Genomic DNA, 20,432 nt, shown 5'->3' on the forward strand with positions numbered 1-20,432 from the left:
AGAGAGGGTACGGAGGAGATTTACGAGGATGTTGCCAGGGCTGACAAATTTTAGCTATGAGGAAAGATTGGATAGGCTGGGTTATTTTCTTTGCAACAAAGGAGGCTGAGGGGAGATTTAATTGAGGCATATCTCTCTAGTCGAGTCATAATTTTAGAGTCGGTAGGGAGGACCTATTTCCCTTAGTGGAGGAGTCAGTGACCAGGGGACATAGATTGTAAGTAATTGGTAGCAGGACTCGAGGGGCGCTGAGGAAAAGTTTTTTCACCCAGAGGGTGGTGGGGTTCTGGAACTCACTGCCTGAAAGGGTGGTGGAGGCAGAAACCCTCAACTCATTCAAAAAGTACTTGGATGTGCACTTGAGATGCCGTAACCTACAGGGCTACGGATCAAGTGCTGGAAAGTGGGATTAAGCTGGATAGCTCTTTTTCGGCTGGCACAGACGATGGGCCGAATGGCCTCTTTCAGTGCCGTAGCTTTCTATGATTCTATGACCCTTTGTTCTTGATTCCCCCATCAGGGGAAATAGTTTCTCTGTATCTACCTTACCGAAACCTTGTAACATTTTAAACACCTCGATCAGCACACCCCTCAATCTTCTATACTCAAGGGAACACAAGCAAAATTTATACGACCTGTCCTCATAATTTAAATTTCTGAGCCCAGATACTCTGGTTATTCTGCACTGCACCCCCAAGGCCAATATATCCTTTGAGGTGCGTTTCCCAAAACTGAAAGCAGTACTCCAGATGTGGTCTGACCAAGGCTCTGGACAACAGAAGCACAACTTTCTCCCCTTCGCAATCCAGCCGAGATAAAGCCTTTGATTGCTTTGTGTACCTGTCTACTTGCTTTAAATGATGGTACTCAGACTCCCAAATCTCTGCTCCTTTACAGTTCCTAGTTTCTCACCATTTAGAAAATACTCCGATTTATCTTTCTCGGGTCCAAAGTGGATGACTTCACCCTTGTCCACATTAAACTCCATCTGCCATAGTTTTGCCCACTCAAGCTGTCTATGTTCCTTTGCAACTTCCTGTTCCAATCTGCACTACTTTTTGTCCCTCCTAATTTAGTGTCATCTGCAAACTTGGACATACAACTCTATTCTATCATCCAAGTCACTAATAAATAAGGTCAAAAGTTGAGGCCCCAGAACAGATCCCTGGGGAACACCACTTGTCACATCCTGCCAATCAGAGTACATACCCTTCACCCCCACTGTCTCTTACCTCCCAGCCAATTTGCAACCCAAGTCCAAAGGTTAACTCCTTTGTGCACAAGGAGACTTAGGGAAATGATACAAGTTTGTCAGTGGTTAGCACTTTCAATTTCTGCATACAAGGAACAGATTTCTAGGTAATGATACCCTCAGAGATTATTCCACAATGAGGGGAAGTAACATGTTAAGCTTTGCCACTAACATTCTGTCCACACTTTGGATTGATAGAAAATATTGACATGCAGCTACAGTAGTTCTTGTGTTCCAAGCATATGTCTTATTTAAGCACCAAAAGAAACTCAAAACACCAAAATTCAAACTTTCGAGCTAACCTTTCCATATCTCTCCAATCTTGTGGCTGTTATAGGGTAGCCCATACTAATCATATCCATTAATCTATAATAGCTGGTAACTAAGTTTTTTTTCTGCAGCCTGCCAAACGTGGCTACAATATTTTATCACTGGCAGGTTTTGACGATTGCTGCTCAGATTTCCCAACCATCTTTACTACTTCTGTTTTGAAAATCTCAAAAGATATGATTTGTAACTGCCAAGGCAAAAGAACAGTCACCATACTAAATATCAGAGCCCAGCCTGACCCACATTACTATTCTTGCTGATGTTATCCCCCTCTATTAGTCAGGAGCACCAAGGCCAATGGTAGCAGCCCAACAGCTAAATGCAATGACCAGGGATTGAGCCTAGGACCTTACTTGTTTGTGCGATTATGCTGTACTCTGCATTTTACCACTGAGGAGACTTGGAAATTATATTGTAACATCATAATCAAAGAAATGTTAGTTCCAGAATGGCTTGATTAAACGGTTGTTGAATGGAATATTTCTAGATTGCTCGTCAGCAGTTTGACATATTTCCAAGTCTGTTGAACTACAAAATGGTATATAATACAAAAGCTCCAAAATGTCTACTAATTTTGTTGGGTGCAAGAGAATCTCAGCAGAATACAGCGATAAAACTTGCTTTTATCGTATCATATTTATGGATCAGATTTTTAAAACCTTAGTTAGGTAGCAGAGTCACTTGGAGGACTGAAATTACTTAGCTCCGCAAGCACCTCAGTTCCTCCATTGTTATGTCCATAAACTTCACCAATGGATCATTGAACATTGAGATATTAAAACGGGTTGCCCTGTAGGAAATATAGGCCATGATCAAATTGGAAAATTGAGCCTATTTTACATTTAACAAAATCCATTAGCCACATAAGTGACACCATCCTTCCTAGAGTAAGATTAGAATAAATTTGCCCCACAGCAAAAGCCAGCCAAACAATCCCACTTGTCCACCTTGGATTTGAAGAAAGTTAAGCATCTTAAGTTCTAGAATTCTGCAGTTAATAGTGATTGTTTATTCAATGGGAGCTGTGGTTCTTTCCACCCAACTCAAGATAACCCCAAGGGCCAGAGAAAGGGTTTTCCTAGCAAGGCCAGCAATGAGAAGTTTACAGGGATCTACTCTCGTGACCTGTACAGTTTTACTTGTTTAATCAGTACTCCTGCGCATACTTATGGCTCCGCCAATCTGCTCTCGAGATCTCTGGGCTTAAATAAGCGGGACATGTCCCTACACAGGAAGAGTGGGCACTCCATATTAGGCAAACAGAAACCACACAGATGGGTGTAGGTTTCTCAGAATTGGAGCTTGAAATGGAAACTCAAACCTGTGGCTGGGTTTCCACACTTATCAGATTGGCTGGTAAAAAAAAATTATATCCAAATCCCATAGTAAAATACAATCACATCTTTCTTTCTGAAGGATAAGTCCCTTGCTTTTTGTGATATATATTAATGATTTGGACTTAAATGTAGGGGACATGATTAAGAAGTTTGCAGATGATACAATACTTTCCTTTATTAGCCGAGGCATAGAATATAAGAGCAGGGAGGTTATGCTGGAACTGTATAAAACACTGGTTAGGCCACAGCTTGAGTATTATGTACAATTCTGGTCACCACATTACAGGAAGGATATAACTGCACTAGAGAGGGTACAGAGCAGATTTATGAGGATGTTGCCAGGACTGGAGAAGTTTAGCTGAAGACTGGATAGGCTAGGGTTGTTTTCTTCAAAACAGAGGAGGCTGAGGGGTGCTTTAATTGAGGTGTACAAAATTATGAGGGGCCTCTGGCCCTTCGCAGAGAGGTCAATAACCAGGGGGCATAGATTTAAAGTCATTGGTAGAAGGATTAGAGAAGAGCTAAGGAAAATATTTTTCACCCAGAGGGTGGTAGGGGTCTGGAACTCACTGCCTTTAAGGGTGGTAGAGGCAGAACCCCTCATCACATTTAACAAGTACTTGGATAGGCACTAGAAGCACCATAACCTACAAGACTACGGACCAAGTGCTGGAAAGTGGGATTATGCATGATAACTCTTTTTCAGCCGGCACAGACACGATGGGCCGAATGGCCTCCTTCAGAGCTGTAAATTTCTATGATTTGTGGGCAGTTGCAAGTAATTTTTTCCCATAAAGCAAACAACCTCAACTGAAAAGTAGAGAGATTGATTAGTTCTGATTCTAAATCAGAATCTTACGATTTGTGCAAGCAACATGCACTATAACAAGGCAAAGGGTTTTGTATTTTGCCCTTGCGCTTATGTGGGCACCATCTCTCATTCAAAAATTCTCAGATGGATCAGTTGAAATCCGTATGCAAATTGTTTTGTTAATCAGGAGCGCCTAACATTTCACAGAAACTGCATGAATCAAAATGATTAGACACCAAAATATTTTTACTATGCATCTCAAAATAATTTGGAAATTATTTAAATAAAATATTCATCTAATATGTCTAAATGTCTTCATTTTTGGTAGCCTACAAAGCATAAATAACCCAAAATATAGGAGTGAGATTCAAGGAGGCAGAACCTAAGTGTTGCAAATTAGACAACAGATAGCACTTATGATGTGGTGCACTGGACCACCAAAATGGAAGACGATTGAGTACTCAAAGACTGATGTAACCATTTTTATGTTCTCCTAAGTGTACCAGAGTGGCACTCAACCTCTGTACACCATTCTCCCCTATTTACTTTGGTTAATGATGCCACTCCTACTCAAGGTCTGTAATTTCCATACCTAAAAGGAAAGGATTTAAGCTCCACAAGTTGTTTTAAGTAGGAATGCAAAAGAACATGAGTCACTTATACACTCAGATCTCCAGAGATCAGCTCTTTTACATTGAAGAGTGCCAGATGATGAAAATTTGGGGGTAGGGGGAAGAAAAAGGGTACATCTACCATTGATAGGACTCCTTCAAATGCAAGAGTGACTTGTTGAGTACATGATCTGAGCTTCACAATTATTGAGAGATTAGAAGCCTACATAGAAGAAAATGAGGGAATGTTGCTACCAGCCCTACTCATTATTCCCTACCAACCTACTCAAAAGTAGCACGGTCTGAGGCTTGGAATCAGCTTGTCTGCAAGGGGTGCTCAGCTCATGGAGACAAATTAGTAATTTTATTGCCCCACATTTTCAGACAACACAATACAAAAATTAGCACCTACAAAAATTGATTTTTATGACAAGTTACATCTGCTGCTACTTTATTTACTGAAATAAACGGTATTACTGGGTACAAGAAAAATTGCAGAATAGATCTGAACAATTGGGGACTATTCTGGAACAGGACACCATCCAATGCATCTTAAGCAAAATTAAATATTGTATAGCACCAGTTTTTAAAAGTTAAAAACGTAAAGGTTAACTATTTTGTAAAGATCCATTTCACCACCATAACAATTAGAACTTCAGTGCGATTAACTTTCAGAAACTATTTAAGTCACAACTTTTTTTTTAAAAAAGAGTCTTGCAAGAAAAGCAGCACTTTATAACTGCAATATTTTAAGTAGGACTTTTGGTGGTCCTCCATCCAAACTATGTAATTTACATACTTACCTGTTAAAGCTGCAATATTTTTCTAATACTGTATGGGATCGTGATTTCACTTAAGTTCTGCATAATGAACCTATTACAGATCTTCCTGCCATTGGGACCGATTGGAGACGTAGGTGAAATCGTGATTCCCACAGCAGCACAATAGCTACCGCTAGACCAAAGTTCAAACTCCAATCGAACTTATACTTACACTTCCTTTGCAAGATCAGTTTTGACAATGGAACAATTAGTCCAAGGTTGTCCATGAAGCACGGTGAATGACGCACTTCTGAGATGACGTTTAGGAAGGAAAACTGACGTACCATTCCTAAGCATTGCTGCCAAAGAACAGCACAGACCACAATGATAAGGATGTCACACGTTCCGGACTACTCCACTTGTCAATTCTTTTGTGGTTAAGTGGGGGGATTTGGAAAGGAAAGATGGGCAGATCAGGAAGCAAAAAAAAATTGGAACCCCGAATGCCTAACACCCGAAAAAGATATTGTACATTTAAAAGTATTGGCAATTTATTAAACATTAACCAGAAGTCTCCATATTTATTGTCGAGAATTTGAAATGCCAACTAAACCACATTTTTACAACACTAGAATCAGCTATGAAAATTTTTAAAAGAGCCACAAAACTGAATAGGTAACACGAGCCCACTCTAGCAGAGCACCCGTTCTGCAGCTCGTCCTTTAACAAGTCAAGCAATCTCAATTAATATTAATCAGCCGTTCGTTTATGATAGCGTTTGATAGTTAAAAAATTGCAATCCTACTGGTACATGACAGCAATATGATTAATATAGAGCTATATCGGCGACACGAGACAATCTTCTCAACGTCAGTGTACAAAAGTGTAAAATTGCATCATTCACCTTGTTTTAAAGACTATCTTGGGCTAATTGCTCGATCGTCAACACTTATTTACTTTCAATTAAAGTTAAGACAAAACTATTCGCTGATTCGACTTCTCTTTTGAACCAACAACCAAAGAACGAATTGAGAAGTACTTTTCGGGCCTTTGAAAATTTCCTAACAAATCTTCAAGGCTTTACAAATCTAATTCTGCATTCAAGTTTTTTTTAAAAAACAAGGAAAATAATTCTTGGTTAAGATCAGTAAACATACACTTTTTAACAAGCACCCATGTGAAACGGTTTGGCTTCACTGCCTTGAATCAACAGTTCCACAATCTTATCTGCCATTGCCAACCTTCACTTTACTTATATCCCACCCCCAAAACAAATATAATCTATCAAGGGAAAGTAGAAGTGACCACTTGAGACTAATCAGACTTTTTTCCCCAAATAAAACTTAATGATAATATATAAGCCCACATTCATCCGAAAATTTTGATCTCAACGATACCAGCAACGTTTAGTAAAGCTTAACCGTTCAGTATCTAAATTGTAAAATTTATAGCTATCCATTCTAGTCTTCTGCAGTTTCGAAGTAACCCTTACTATTTCTTAATAGCTGCAATTTGACTTCGTTTAAGGATATCAATATCAAATGCAGTTTTCCACCCAAGTGGAAGTGACGTTAACATTTTTAGGGAAGAGTTGCTGTAAAACGTTGTTACATTCTCCGCAGTAATGCACAACTCTTAAAACACCGCGCAAGATGAGTGAAGAAACGAGGCTTTCACAACAATATCCGCAGTATTTTGCTTTTTTCCCCCCCTAATATCTTTGATGTCACCACCAAAAGGAACGCATATATTTAGCAGCGTATTTCCACGATCGGCGTTTCCCTTTTCCTATTTTAAAAGAACTTAACAGTGCCGCCCCCCTCCCTATTCCAGGGCCCCCCCAGTTTGTAAACTGTGTTTAAAGGGACACCTTTAGTATTTCAGATTCTCGCGGCCCTGCTCAGGCTCCAATTAACGAAATATCACAGTCATGACGCATGAGATCGCATTATCTCAAAACAGGTTTGCGGGAAAAAGTTTTGACTAAACGGTACAATTCGCAGTAATTAAGCCTCCTTCACCAGCATAGTTTTTCCTACTCCTTTTCACATAATGGGTTCTTCGATGAAGAGTGCAATGGAATGCAAATGAAAATAAAGTCAAAAGCTCGCGCGCGTGTGTGTTGTGTGTGAGTATGTGTACTTCTTTAAACGAAGATAAACTCAGGTTTGCAACGACGCTGGATGCGGACTGTACCTCACTGAGCGCTGTGTACGTGCACTGACCGCAGTGCCTCTCCACTTAAAAATTGCACAACATGCTGCGGGCTTTAAAACACTGCGAGACACCCATCGCCACCACTTTACACGCTGCACACAAATAGCGGGACATTTCACAATGCACCAGAAGACTTTCCAACTGCTCCACTCTCCCCAGGAATACCCAAGTAAAACTAACACACTCTCGCAGATTCTTCTCCCATTCAAGGTAAAGTGGGGAGGGGAGAGGAAAGTAAAGATAAAGCAAAACGCACACTTACTTAAATCCTGGTTCTCAGTCCTCCCTAGTAGATTTTTATTTTTTTGGTGTTATGTTCACTGCACTAGGTCTGACCGCCTCCACTCTATTCCCCCCACACTCCCTCTGGCTGGTGGCTCTCACTCGTTGGCTCCTCCTTACCGCGCGCCCACGCGCTACAAACAGTTTTTTTAAAAATGGCGGCCCCTCATCTGCGTGCGCGCTCACGCGCGCTGAACAGCCAACTTTTTTTCCCCAAAAAAAAAACTGCCGCTCCGCGTGAGCACATGCCACACAACCAACCAACCAACCCATCCCGCCCGCGCAAACAAAATAATGTCGTCCGTCCGTCCCTCCCCCCAACAATTGAGTAACCACTACCGTGCGCGAGCATTGGCTCGCTATGCCGTTACCTACACACGGCCACATGCACGTGGTGGGAATGAGGAGTGGGCGGGGTCGGACCGGGATCGACAGAGCGAACAAAGTGTATTTGAATTTCATCATCACCCTCCCCCCCACCTTCCTCAACTCCTCCTCGGTTACAAATGGTGAAGGAATCTGATTACTGGATTAATAATTTTTCCCCCACAACGCGTGGGAAATTGCACAGTCGGAGTGACTCGCGCATGTCTGGCGACCGGCGGAGAGGGGAGAGGGGAGGGGGGGGGGGGCAACTGTGATGGTTTCCTTCTCGCCTTGTAAAATGCCCGTGGTGATGGAGCAATTTCGGGAGAGTACTCACTATGTTGTATCCAAGACGTCAGCATCGCTTACCTCCTCGAATACTTGTGGCCGTATTGTGTAGGTGTAATGTAAATTTCCTGCGTGCGCAGATCTGAAATCGTTTACGTATTTGGCTACAGGCGCTAAGCACATCTTGGTGCTTTCCTGTAATAGTCCACTTTGATAGATCTTTAGCCTTTTAAAGGTTACGCTTTAATTTTTTTTCTCTGCAAATTTCCGGTTGACTTGTGTGCGCACATGACAACACCGCAAGCGTCCTTTTGATAAAGCACTCGCACCCAGGACAACCATATTTACTACGGGACAGCAATCAGCAGCCAAAAGAGACGACAACACTCAAGTTTACCCTGCCTCTAGAGTTCGTCCTATGCAACTCTGACGAAAAGTTTCCACGCAGGTCCAAAAGTTTAAACCGAGCCATAATTGATGAGATTTGGAACAGCTCAGTTATAATCCTCCACTTTACTGTCTCTTCCCCTCGGATTCCCACTTTCGTAAGACACCAGAAATTATTTTCACAGCGGTTATTTATCTTTGATGAGCTAGCTCCTTACAGTAGCTTTGCAGACTCGCTCAACTAGCAGATTGAGCAGTTCTCCAGCAGTCGACGAATTACTTACTACCAGCTGTGGTCTGCTCCTCTGACGTCCATAGTTGATCCAGAAAGACGCTGATTAGCTGGTCTAATCTCAAAAGTAGATGTGCTTTTTTCCCCCGTCAAGATTTAAGAAAATGATAGGCTAAACGAAACCTTTCACAAAAAAATCAGAGTAAACTAAACTTTGTGTACACTGAAGAAAGATGATTATACTCTTTTGTAAAGCTATACTATAAAAGCAGTGTTCATTTTGTAGGATATGTCGAGCTGGCTTCACAATGAAGGTCAGTAGTAATGACCCGTTCAATGCGCAATCAAGACAGGGATAGCTGCTAGCAACTCAAAGTTGAATGACTGAAAGGTGAACCAGTCGTCACTGTTTACCTTGTATCTTTTACAGCCTGTTTCGGTAGGAATGCATTGAGATGTTTCCAGATAGTAAACTAGAATGGAAATGTGTTTGGTAGATTTAATGTAATATCCAGCTATTAGTTAGAATGATATTTGTTGAGCTGAACGTAACACTGCTCTTTTTATCATGTTCTCAGTTTATCTCATGCACTACAGTTGCCCTCTGCACTCCTGGATTAGGAAAGGGAAAAATCAGACAGGGTTTCAGTTCCTAATCACTATTCAGTAACATCTCCTAGAAAGTGTGCATGTGAGGATATCAGATGAGAATTGAACCCGGCTCAACTGCGATGCCCTCCACAACTGAATAATCTGCCCACACCCTGTCTAGGCTCATATGTTTTTTATTTATTTGTTCATGGGATGAGGGCATCGCTGGCAAGGCCAGCATTTATTGACCATCCCTAATTGCCCTTGAGAAGGTGATGATGAGCCACCTTCTTGAACCGCTGCAGTCCGTGCGGTGAAGGTTCTCCCAGTGCTGTTAGGTAGGGAGTTCCAGAATTTTGACCCAGCGACAATGAAGGAACGGTGATATATTTCCAAGTCGGGATGGTGTGTGACTTGGAGGGGAACGTGCAGGTGGTGGTGTTCCCATGTGCCTGCTGCTCTTGTCCTAGTTGGTAGAGTTGGCTGGTTTGGGAGATGTTGTCGAAGAAGCCTTGGCGAGTTGCTGCAATTCATACTGTAGATGGTACACACTGCAATCACGTGCACCGGTGGTGAAGGGAGTGGATGTTTAGGGTGGTGGATGGGATGCCAATCAAGCGGGCTGCTTTGTCCTGGATGGTGTTGAGCTTCTTGAGTGTTGTTGGAGCTGCACTCATACTGGCAAGTGGAGAGTATTCCATCACACTCCTGATTTGTGCCTTGTAGATGGTGGAAAGGTTATGGGGAGTCAGGAGGTGAGTCACTTGTCGCAGAATACCCAGCCTCGGACCTGCTGTAGTAGCCACAGTATTTATGTGGCTGGCCCAGTTAAGTTTCTGGTCAACGGTGACCCCCAGGATGTTGATGATGGGGGATTCGGCAATGGTAATGCCGTTGAATGTCAAGTGGAGGTGGTTGGACTCTCTCTTGTTGGAGATGGTCATTGCCTGGCACTTGTCTGGCGCGAATGTTACTTGCCACTTATCAGCCCAAGTCTGGATGTTGTCCAGTCTTGCTGCATGCGGGCACGAACTGCTTCATTATCTGAGGGGTTGCGAATGGAATTGTGCAATCATCAGCGAATATCCCCATTTCTGATGGAGGGAAGATCATTGATGAAGCAGCTGAAGATGGTTGGGCCAACGACACTGCCCTGAGGAACTCCTGCAACAATGTGCTGGGGCTGAGATGATTGGCCTCCAACAACCACTACCATCTTCCTTTGTGATTAAAAGCTACTTGGACAAGCAGCAAGAGGGCTGCAGGCCTCCTGGAGAGGGGAAAAGTTTTTTTTAAAAATTAGTTGTGTTTTATTTTCAGAACCAAAACACTAATATTCAGAAGTTTCTTTGCCTCAAAGATGTAATCAGCTCCTTTCCTAACAAATGCCTAGCTCCTGAATGGAAGACTGGTTGACAACAACCAAAAATAAGTGCAATTGCTTAAAAGGTTATTACTCTGTAAATTCTTTCAAAACCTTTTATAGACAGGGAAATGGAACTGTTATCATGAAAGCAATTCCATTTACTCTGCATGAACCTTTATTCCAAATAGTCCAGATGAAGTAAATGGGAAGTATATTCATAGATGGTCTGATGTAAGAAAAATAATTCAGTAGCACACAATCAGGAGTTCTTATGGTTGGCAAATATCTTCTCTCTGTTTCCCAGTTATACTGAGATTAGAAACCTTTGTAGTTCACGAAAATAAATGCTATGCAGAACCCAGAAACCTCAGCAAATGAATCCCAGAGTTCCCTGAAAGTGAAGTTTCAGTTGTTTAAGGCTGTGATAAAGTGCTCAAAACCCTCTTATTGAAAAGATATCTGGTCAAAGATGAACTATTAATTCACGGTAACAAATATGTGAAATTAATGACAATATACATGACAATAAGGAATACACTGTTAACACCACATGATTATTTTGTTTTACATTTTTCTTTCAGCTTCATTTTGGTTACCATTTGCTTTTATTCTGTTTTGATTCAATTACTTTAATTTACTTTTCTATTTTCAATAAAAAAAACCCTAACTTCATATACTGGAAAAAGAACATTTTGCAAATTGTTTGCAACACAGATCTTTGAGTTTGATTTCCCCCAAAATGTACATATTTTGTGGAAATTAGCAATATATATTAAATATAATGAATTTAAGGTTGATCATTTTTGGTCAGTTTCAATTGCACTATTATGGTTCCACTATGCTGAAACTGAGATTTAATCATTATGTAACAATGATCACTGATGTTTTGCTGACCATTACTTCTTGGACTGCTATGTGAATTGTTTTAACTAACATGACAATCTGAGCTTGGACTAACTTGCCTTCCTTACTTGAAGCATGCGACCTATTGTTATATGGAACTAAACCACTGCCATGGTGAATGTAGGATGCAACTTAAGCTGGGACAACTGGGTCTCCAAGCACATATCATAGTACAGTCCTCCCCACCCTCCCCCCACCCAAAGATTAGACGTATCAAGAAGCAGTGAAGTATATAGACAGGCAGGTGAAGTAGATCTGAAGCCTGCAGCAGTGTCAAAGAAAAAGGTGCTTGTCTGTCATCTGAAAACAAGGCTTGAACTACTGGGTTCTCCCACTGAATATTGTATGATTAATTACAATTCAGACTCTGTACCTAAAGGCATTTTTACTTTGTCATAAAAAATGCTCAATCAAGGAGTCACTACTGCTATGCATACATCTCTCCTATTTATCATGATTCCTACCCTGATCCAATCAAAGCCCGTTAGAGCATGGAAACCTGTGATTCACACAGCTAAAAGGATGGAAATCCAACTCCCCATGTCTAAGTATAAGTGGAGACCTGAGGGCACCTCATAACACCCACAAAAATCTGGGTCACTGAAATTGTTGGGTCTCCGAAGATCAGGTCCTTCATATTAAAGAGTGCCATCAATTTTAGGAGTTTGCCATCAACAGTATTCTTTTGCTGTAAAATTTCATTAAAGGTGAGCCTACAGGACTGTTCTTTTCAAGCTGGACCATCTTGGCTATTCATTTGCAGAACTGTTGGTCTTCTAAATGTTGAACTCTCCAAAGTAGATGACCAGATCTGAGGTAATATTTCCAGAGGTAGTAAGCATAAGGCAGAGGTGGTTTTCAGAGGGCAGGTTCCAATAGGTTTTTGCTGGAATCTACAGAATTCCAAAAAAGCAGCACAAACAATACGTTTATATCGTGAAGTTAAGAGTATGATACCATAAGACTGCGTTAGTGCCTCTTTTTAATACCACAAATGAAGTCAAAATACAGTTGGTGATGGTGATCTTGAGCAGCAAGGTTATTATGCAGCTTCTTGAAGGTATCTCTTGGAATGAAAGCGACAAAGATCAGGTGGCTTCTACTTCCCTCAAGAAAGCTTTTGTAACAAAGTATACAGAAACCTCTGATTCTAACTCAGTATTACAACCTCTGTTTTGGATAAAAGGCTGCAGTATTGAGCTTCCGGCTTAAGCTTTAAAATCCATGTGACCGTCTCAGCCAAGCTGGTGAGAGCTTTAACCACGTGAAAGATGCCTTTGATTCAACTGTATCTATCCTGTTTCATCATTTATATATGCCATCACATTATGGAGGATAGAACATTTAGCCTGCTGTCCAGAGTCTGATTCATGGAAGAGAACCGGAAGGTTTTTCCCCATGACAAATCATTCCATTTAGTGTACCTGCATAATGCAAGCTCATGTAACCGTGCCTACTATTGTCTGTATGTTGACATATAGTTTGTTTGTCCTCCTGGCAATTTCAGTTTTTTTATTTTCTACTGCAGTTAGCAGAAGACAGTACATAATGAGAGAAGAGCTGCTTAGCAGGACGTCTCCCCACCCCCACCCCTCCCACAAAAAAAACCTCTAATCTTAATTCCTTTGAGAAAATCTTTGAAAAGAGGCCATTGAGGGAACAAGGTGTGTGTGAGTAGTAGACCTGGTCCCTACTCAAGATTTGTACTAAACTTACCTTTCTTTCTCCTCCTGTTTACTCACTCATTGCCACTAAAGCATACACTGAAGCACAATTCCATTCTGCTGACTGCTACGTTTGAAGAGATGTCCTAAAACACTATTGGGATTTTGACATTAAAGTTGATGAGAGTGCACTGGGTCATATACAAAGGACAAATATGCAAGAGCATGTGTTGGGTGGTTAAGGAGGAGCAGGAACTTGCTCACATCCATCCTCAGTTGATGAGGGCAGGGATTCGTACCTCAGTGGTATGCTATTAAAAGCTTTCTGAGCGTCAAAGCATGCTGCTGTCCTTGGACATTGTACCTACAATGGCACCTAGTGTAGAGGAGACCACTACCTGCATCTACGCTGTGTTGATGCATAGAATTGAAACATTGTGGTCCACCATGGAGTGTGCAAAAATTCCAGGGATATATGCAACAGAGCCTACCTCTCCCTGTGGCATAGGCCCTAAAAGCCAGTCATAGGGGGTGGAATGGTGTTGAATAATGTGTCCTCAATAATGCAACAAGACCAGTATCTTTGGCACTTCAGTAGTAGGTGAAGGAGTCTTTGTTGAGGGCATCGTGAAGCTATAAGGGAGGACTATTTATGCAGTGGATGTGTTGGTTAATTATATTAAGGTCAACTTAGAGTGGTTTGAAAATGGTCTAGCAGTTGGCAAAGGTGGTCCAGCAGTTGCGTATTCATCTTCCACCAACTCTATGTTTCTTCTTAATGATGATCATTGCCTTCTGTTCATACTGATGCCTTTTACTGCAAAGTTCTAATGCAGCAGACTATGCTGATGCAGGATATTTTGGCTGGGTTACATTGTAGGACACTGTATGATCTATCTAGGCATCTCAATCTCTGCTTTAATGTGCAGATGGTGTGTTTGATAATGACTGGTAAAGGGACAGTATTTGTGCTCAGCAATTGTACGTGGCTGCCATAGCGATGTCATGAACCAGAGCTGCAGAGAGTAACACTTTTGTTTCTGGGTCAAATATTGGTGATATGGTGAACTGCTTTAAAATAAAGGCATTATGACTGGTGTTTGCCATGGAGGCATTCACTGCATGATCTGGTACAGATAGTCACAAACCTTGCAACTTATTGCACAGTCACTATAGGAATAATGGATAGGTACTCACATTGGCAGGATGTGACTAGTGGAGTCCCGCAGGGGCCTCAATTATTCACAATATTTATTAACGACTTAAATGAAGGCATAGAAAGTCTCATATCTAAGTTTGCCGATGACACAAAGATTGGTGGCATTGTAAGCAGTGTAGATGAAAACATAAAATTACAAAGCGATATTGATAGATTAGGTGAATGGGCAAAACTGGCAAATATAATTCAATGTAGACAAATGTGAGGTCATCCACTTCGGATCAAAAAAGGATAGAACAGGGTACTTTCTAAATGGTGAAAAGTTAAAAACAGTGGATGTCCAAAGGGACTTAGGGGTTCAGGTACATAGATCATTGAAGTGTCATGAACAGGTGCAGAAAATAATCAAGAAGGCTAATGGAATGCTGGCCTTTATATCTAGAGGACTAGAGTACAAGGGGGCAGAAGTTATGCTGCAGCTATACAAAACCCTGGTTAGACTGCACCTGGAGTACTGTGAGTTCTGGGCACCGCACCTTCGGAAGGACATATTGGCCTTGGAGGGAGTGCAGCGTAGGTTTACTAGAATGATACCCGGACTTCAAGGGTTAAGTTACGAGGAGAAATTACACAAATTGGGGTTGTATTCTCTGGTGTTTCGAAGGTTAAGGGGTGATCTGATCGAAGTTTATAAGATATTAAGGGGAACAGATAGGGTGGATAGAGAGAAACTATTTCCGCTGGTTGGGGATTCTAGGAGTAGGGGGCACAGTCTAAAAATTAGAGCCAGACCTTTCAGGAGCGAGATTAGAAAACATTTCTACACACAAAGGGTGGTAGAAGTTTGGAACTCTCTTCCACAAACGGCAATTGATATGAGCTTAATTGCTAAATTTAAATCTGAGATAGATAGCTTTTTGGCACCAAAGGTATTAAGGGATATGGGCCAAAGGCGGGTATGTGGAGTTAGATCACAGATCAGCCATGATCTTATCAAATGGCGGAGCAAGCACGAGGGGCTGAATGGCCTACTCCTGTTCCTATGCAGGAACACATGGGACACCATTTGTGGTTGCAATTGAAGATTCCCTGAACTTTGAGGAATCCCGCAATTTGAAAAAAATATATAGTACCCTCTGATGCTGTTGCTGGTTCCCATGGAGAAAGTGAAGAGTTTGCTATTACTGGCAAACAATGCATCAGTCAAATCCTTGATTCAGTTGTGCACTGTAGATTGATGCATGTTCATTCTGGCATCCTGGAATGAGTTTGAGGTATAAACTTCAAGGCTGAAGTGACCGTGACAGCCTCTGGCAGTGCCATGCCTGTCCTGGAGTTTGGTTGCAGTTCAACTTGCAGCATGCAACACCAATCTGCTACAGTTTCCCGGATGAACCACTGTGCGCCGGTGGTAAAGGGAGTGAATGTTTAGTGGTGGATGGGGTGCCAATCAAGTGGGCTGCTTTGTCCTGTATGGTGTTGAGCTACTTGAGTGTTGTTGGAGCTGCACTCATCCAGGCAAATGGAGAGTATTCCATCACACTCCTGACTTGTGCCTTGCAGATGGTGGAAAGGCTTTGGGAAGTCAGGAGGTGAGTCACTCGCTGCAGAATACCCAGCCTCTGACCTGCTCTTGTAGCTACAGTATTTACATGGCTGGTCCAGTTAAGTTTCTGGTCAGTGCTGACCCCCAGGATGTTGATGGTGGGGGATTCGCCGATGGTAATGCCGTTGAATGTCAAGGGGAGGTGGTTAGACTCTCTCTTGTTGGGATGAGGGACTTCAGTTATGTGGAGAGACTGGAGAAGCTGGGGTTGTTCTCGTTAGAACAGAGAAGGATAAGGGGAGATTCAATAGAGGTGTTCAAAATTGAGGGGTTTTGATCAGAGTAGATAGAGAGAAATTGTTTCCACTGGCAGGAGGGTCAGTAACCAGAGGACACTGATTTGAGATAACTGTAAAAAGTCCAGGGGGGAAATGAGGAGAAATTTTTTCACATAGTGAGTTTTTACGATCGGGAATGCACTACCTGAAAGGGTGGTGGAAGCAGATTCAATAGTAACTTTCAAAAAGGAATTGGATAAATACTTGAAAAGGACTATGGGGAAAGAGCAGGTGAGTGGAACTAAATGGATAGCTCTTTCGAAGAGCCAGCACAGACACAATGAGCCACATGGCCTTCTTTTGTGCTGTATGACTCTATACTGTACTTCCAGCATAAAGGCCAGGAAATGGCATTGGTAGCTACATTATGTCACCTGCCATATTATCATATTCTAATTAAGGTCTCACCAGAAATAGGTGGAAGGTTTCTGCACCATTCATGAGGAGGCACCATCTTAAGGAGCAAAGGCACCTCAAAGGCCAAATGCACTCTCTGAAAACCCTACGACCAGAGTGACCATCATTGCACATGTCCAACTTCACCCAGCTGCCCTTTAGGGGCAAGCATTGGCTCTTTAAGAGCAGCTGGTTGGCTCAGTTTTCCAAATTGCTACTAATCAGCCTCTTGGCCTGACTCCCTATGCACTTTTTCTACTCGGGGAGCCCATCCAAATTAAAGGGAGGAGCCTAAATGGGAACACTGGGCTAGGCCATCCCCCACAATGTCGGCATGGGTATGCACAATCTCTATTCTGTCAGGATCAGAAAATTGGGGCTAAGATACCTCCCGGGGACAGAGAAGAGATTCAGAACTTTAGGGACATGTCTGCCTCAAATCAGCTGAGATGAATTTTTAAATCTTTGTTCCATCAATTTTCTCCCTTCCCTTTATTTGCAGAAGGTGTTGATTCCTTGCCGGGATACGATTCTAAAGGCACTGATCACACACTATTACCTCGTCCGAGTGCCTATTCTTGACATATGAGCTGGGACAGCAAGTGTCAGCAGGAGCCATCGTAACTGAGCTGCATCCTATCCTCAGCTGACATCTACACTGGGTTCCTTTACTAGCAGGGGTTCTTGGATAGCAATGAAGAGCAGAAATTCTGTTTGATTTTCCCTTCTCCAGCTCTAATCAGCAAAGATTGATAATCAAATCTGTGTGTTTCTGTTCTGATCAGCTTAGGTATTTCTTGAACCAGCTGAGCCATTAAAGGAGCTACAACTATAACTTAATTTGCGTCCAAAGTATTTAGAAATAGTGGGTAGATAGTTGGAGTGTTCATAATCTTACTGATCTTACTAATTCTAGACATCAAGGTTACTTTCAGAGTTTTAACATCACTTTGCACATCCCAGGATATATATCAATGATTACCATCAGGGAACGAAAGATACCAATATAGCATAATTTCAAGGCTTAAAACACCAGCACTGTCTGCATTACTGTAAATAACATGGGGCAGTAATTCCAACGGGGTCTCATCGTAACTCCGATGAGAGACTGGCGGACCTCCCCCGAAAACGGCAAAACCCAGTTGAGCTGGATCTCCACTGTCTCTGGGACTTTCCAATTTGCCGCGCAGTATGACATTAAAACGGCCAAAGAAAACTTTTAATAATATAGATTGATGCTATAAGAAAACATATCCTTTCATGCATTTGGGGAGTCTGTTAAGGTTTCGAGGAAATAGTGTTTTTTCCAAATGAAAACCCAATGGCGGATTTAAAAATTATCAGAACTTCAGAGACAATAAACTTTAGCAATCCATTTAACGCTATCTTCCAATTCATATAGTTATGTAATACAGCTATTGCTCAGTGTATACACAGATTTGCATATCCAATCCTAATCCTTTGCTTATCCCTAATTTGTAATATGTTTTCTGGTTATTTACCTGTCTGCAGGGTACATTTTCTACTCCATATGTACATATGCAATTTACTCACGGTTCTCCTGCCAAGTTGTTGACATGAAGATGGAAGAACTGTTATGTCCCAAAAATTATTTTAAAATGGCCATTTACTCACCCACTCGCCATTATCTTGCTGAGGATCAGGAAAACTTTGATGTCCTAGGAAGGTAGGCATGAGAGAGATATATGTTCATTGGACTGTGGCTGGCCTGTCTTCTTTTAATTCATCCTTGGAATGTGGGCGTCACTGACAAGTCTGTTTGCACCCTCGGCGTCCGATTTGACCCTGACCTGAGCTTCCGAACCCATATTCTCTCTATCACCAAGACCGCCTACCTCCACCTCCATAATATCGCCCATCTTCACTCCTGCCTCAGCCCTTCTGCTGAAACCTTCATCCATGCTTTTGTTACCTCCAGACTTGAATATTCCAGTGCTCTCCTGGCCAGCCTCCCATCTTCCACCCTCCATAAAGTGGAGCTCATCCAAAACTCTGCTGCCTGTATCCCAACTCCCTAACTTGCACCAAGTCCAGTTCACCAACAGCATTGTGCTCACTGACCTACATTGGCTCCCGGCCCAACAACGCTTTGAATATAAAATTCTCATCCTTGTGTTCAAATCCCTCCACGACCTCGTCCCTCCCTATTTCTGTATCCTCCTCCAGCCCTACAAATTTGCAAGAATTATGCATTCCTCCAATTCTGGCCTCTTGTGTATCCCCGATTTCCTTCGCCCCACCATTGGCGTTCATGTCTTCAGTTGTCTAGACCCTAAGCTTTAGAATTCCCTCCCTAAACCTCTCCGCCTCTCTTTCCTCCTTTATGATGCTCTTTAAAACCTACCTCTTTGCCTGTCCTAATTTCTCGATATGTGGCTTGGTGTCAAATTTTGTCTGATAATGCTGCTGTGAAGCGCCTTGGGACATTTTACTACTTTAAAGGCGCTATACAAATGCAAGTTGTTGTTGAGCTTGACTGCTTCATTATCTAAGGAATTGCGAATGGAGCTGAATATTGTGCAGAGAGAAGGTCATTGATGAAGCAGTTGAAGATATTTGAGCCTAAGTTGCTGCCCTGAGCAACTCCTGCAGCGATGTTTTGGAGCTGAGATGATTAGCCTCCACAACCACAACCATCTTCCTTTGTGCCAGGTAAGACTTCAGCCACTGGAATTTTCCCCCAATCCCCATTAACTACAGTTTTACCAGAGCGCCTTGGTGCCACACCTGGTCGAATGCTGCCTTGATATCAAGGGCAGTCACTTCCACCTCAACTCTGGAATTCAACTCTTGTGTTCATGTTTGGACCAGGGCTGTGATGAGGAGCCAAACTGAGTATCAGTGAGCAGGTTATTAGTGACCATGCCGCCTGATAGCAATGTTGATGACTCCTTACATCACTGCCGATGATTGGGTGTAGGCTGATAGGGTGGTACTTGGCCGGTTGGATTTGTCCTGCTTTATGTGGACAGGATGTACCTGGGCAATTTTCCTCATTGTCAGGTCGATGCCAGGGGCACGGCTAATTCTGGAGCACAGCCGGGATGTTATCAGCGCCCTTTGCTGTGTCTAGTGTACTCAACTGGTTCTTGGTGTATGTGGAGTGAATTGAATTGAATGATGACTGTCTTCTGTGATGGTGGGACCTTAGAGGAGGTTGAGAAGGATCATCCACTTGGCATTTCTGGCTGAAGATGGTTGCAAACGCTTCAGCATTGTCTTTTGCATTCACATTCTGGCTCTGCCATCATTGAGGATGTTCACGGAGCCTCCTCCTCCCGTTAGTTGCTTAATTATGCACCACCATTTATGACTAGATGTGGCAGGGTTGAACAGCTTTGACCTGATCTGTTAGTTGTGGGATTGCTTAGTTTTGTCTATAGCATGCTGCTTTCGTTGTTTACAATGCATGTAGTCCTGTGTTGTAGCTTCACCAGGTTGGCATCTCATTTTCAGGTACACCTGGTGCTGCTCCCAGTATGCTCTTCTACACTCTTCATTGAAGTAGGGTTGGCCATCTGGCTTGATGGTGATGGAGAAGTGAGGGATATGCCGGGCCATGAAGTTAAAGTTC

General features: G+C 42.3%; 1 protein-coding gene across 5 annotated transcripts in view; it reads right to left on the minus strand.

The window, feature by feature from the left end:
* Nucleotides 1–8,605, minus strand: part of LOC137341797 (growth factor receptor-bound protein 10-like) — a 222,462-nt gene extending 213,857 nt beyond the window's left edge. For 2 of the 5 annotated variants that reach the window (XM_068005309.1, XM_068005302.1), the window contains exon 1: nucleotides 7,582–7,739. The gene's annotated coding sequence lies outside the window, so the exon portion shown is untranslated. Of the gene's footprint in view, nucleotides 1–7,581; nucleotides 7,748–8,336 lie in introns of those variants that run through there. The other 3 variants (XM_068005323.1, XM_068005332.1, XM_068005340.1) reach the window with 3 other exon arrangements.
* Between the last annotated feature and the right edge of the window lie 11,827 nt (nucleotides 8,606–20,432).

Source organism: Heptranchias perlo, chromosome 2 (assembly GCF_035084215.1).
Source record: "Heptranchias perlo isolate sHepPer1 chromosome 2, sHepPer1.hap1, whole genome shotgun sequence".
Classification (NCBI taxonomy): Eukaryota; Metazoa; Chordata; class Chondrichthyes; order Hexanchiformes; family Hexanchidae; genus Heptranchias; species Heptranchias perlo.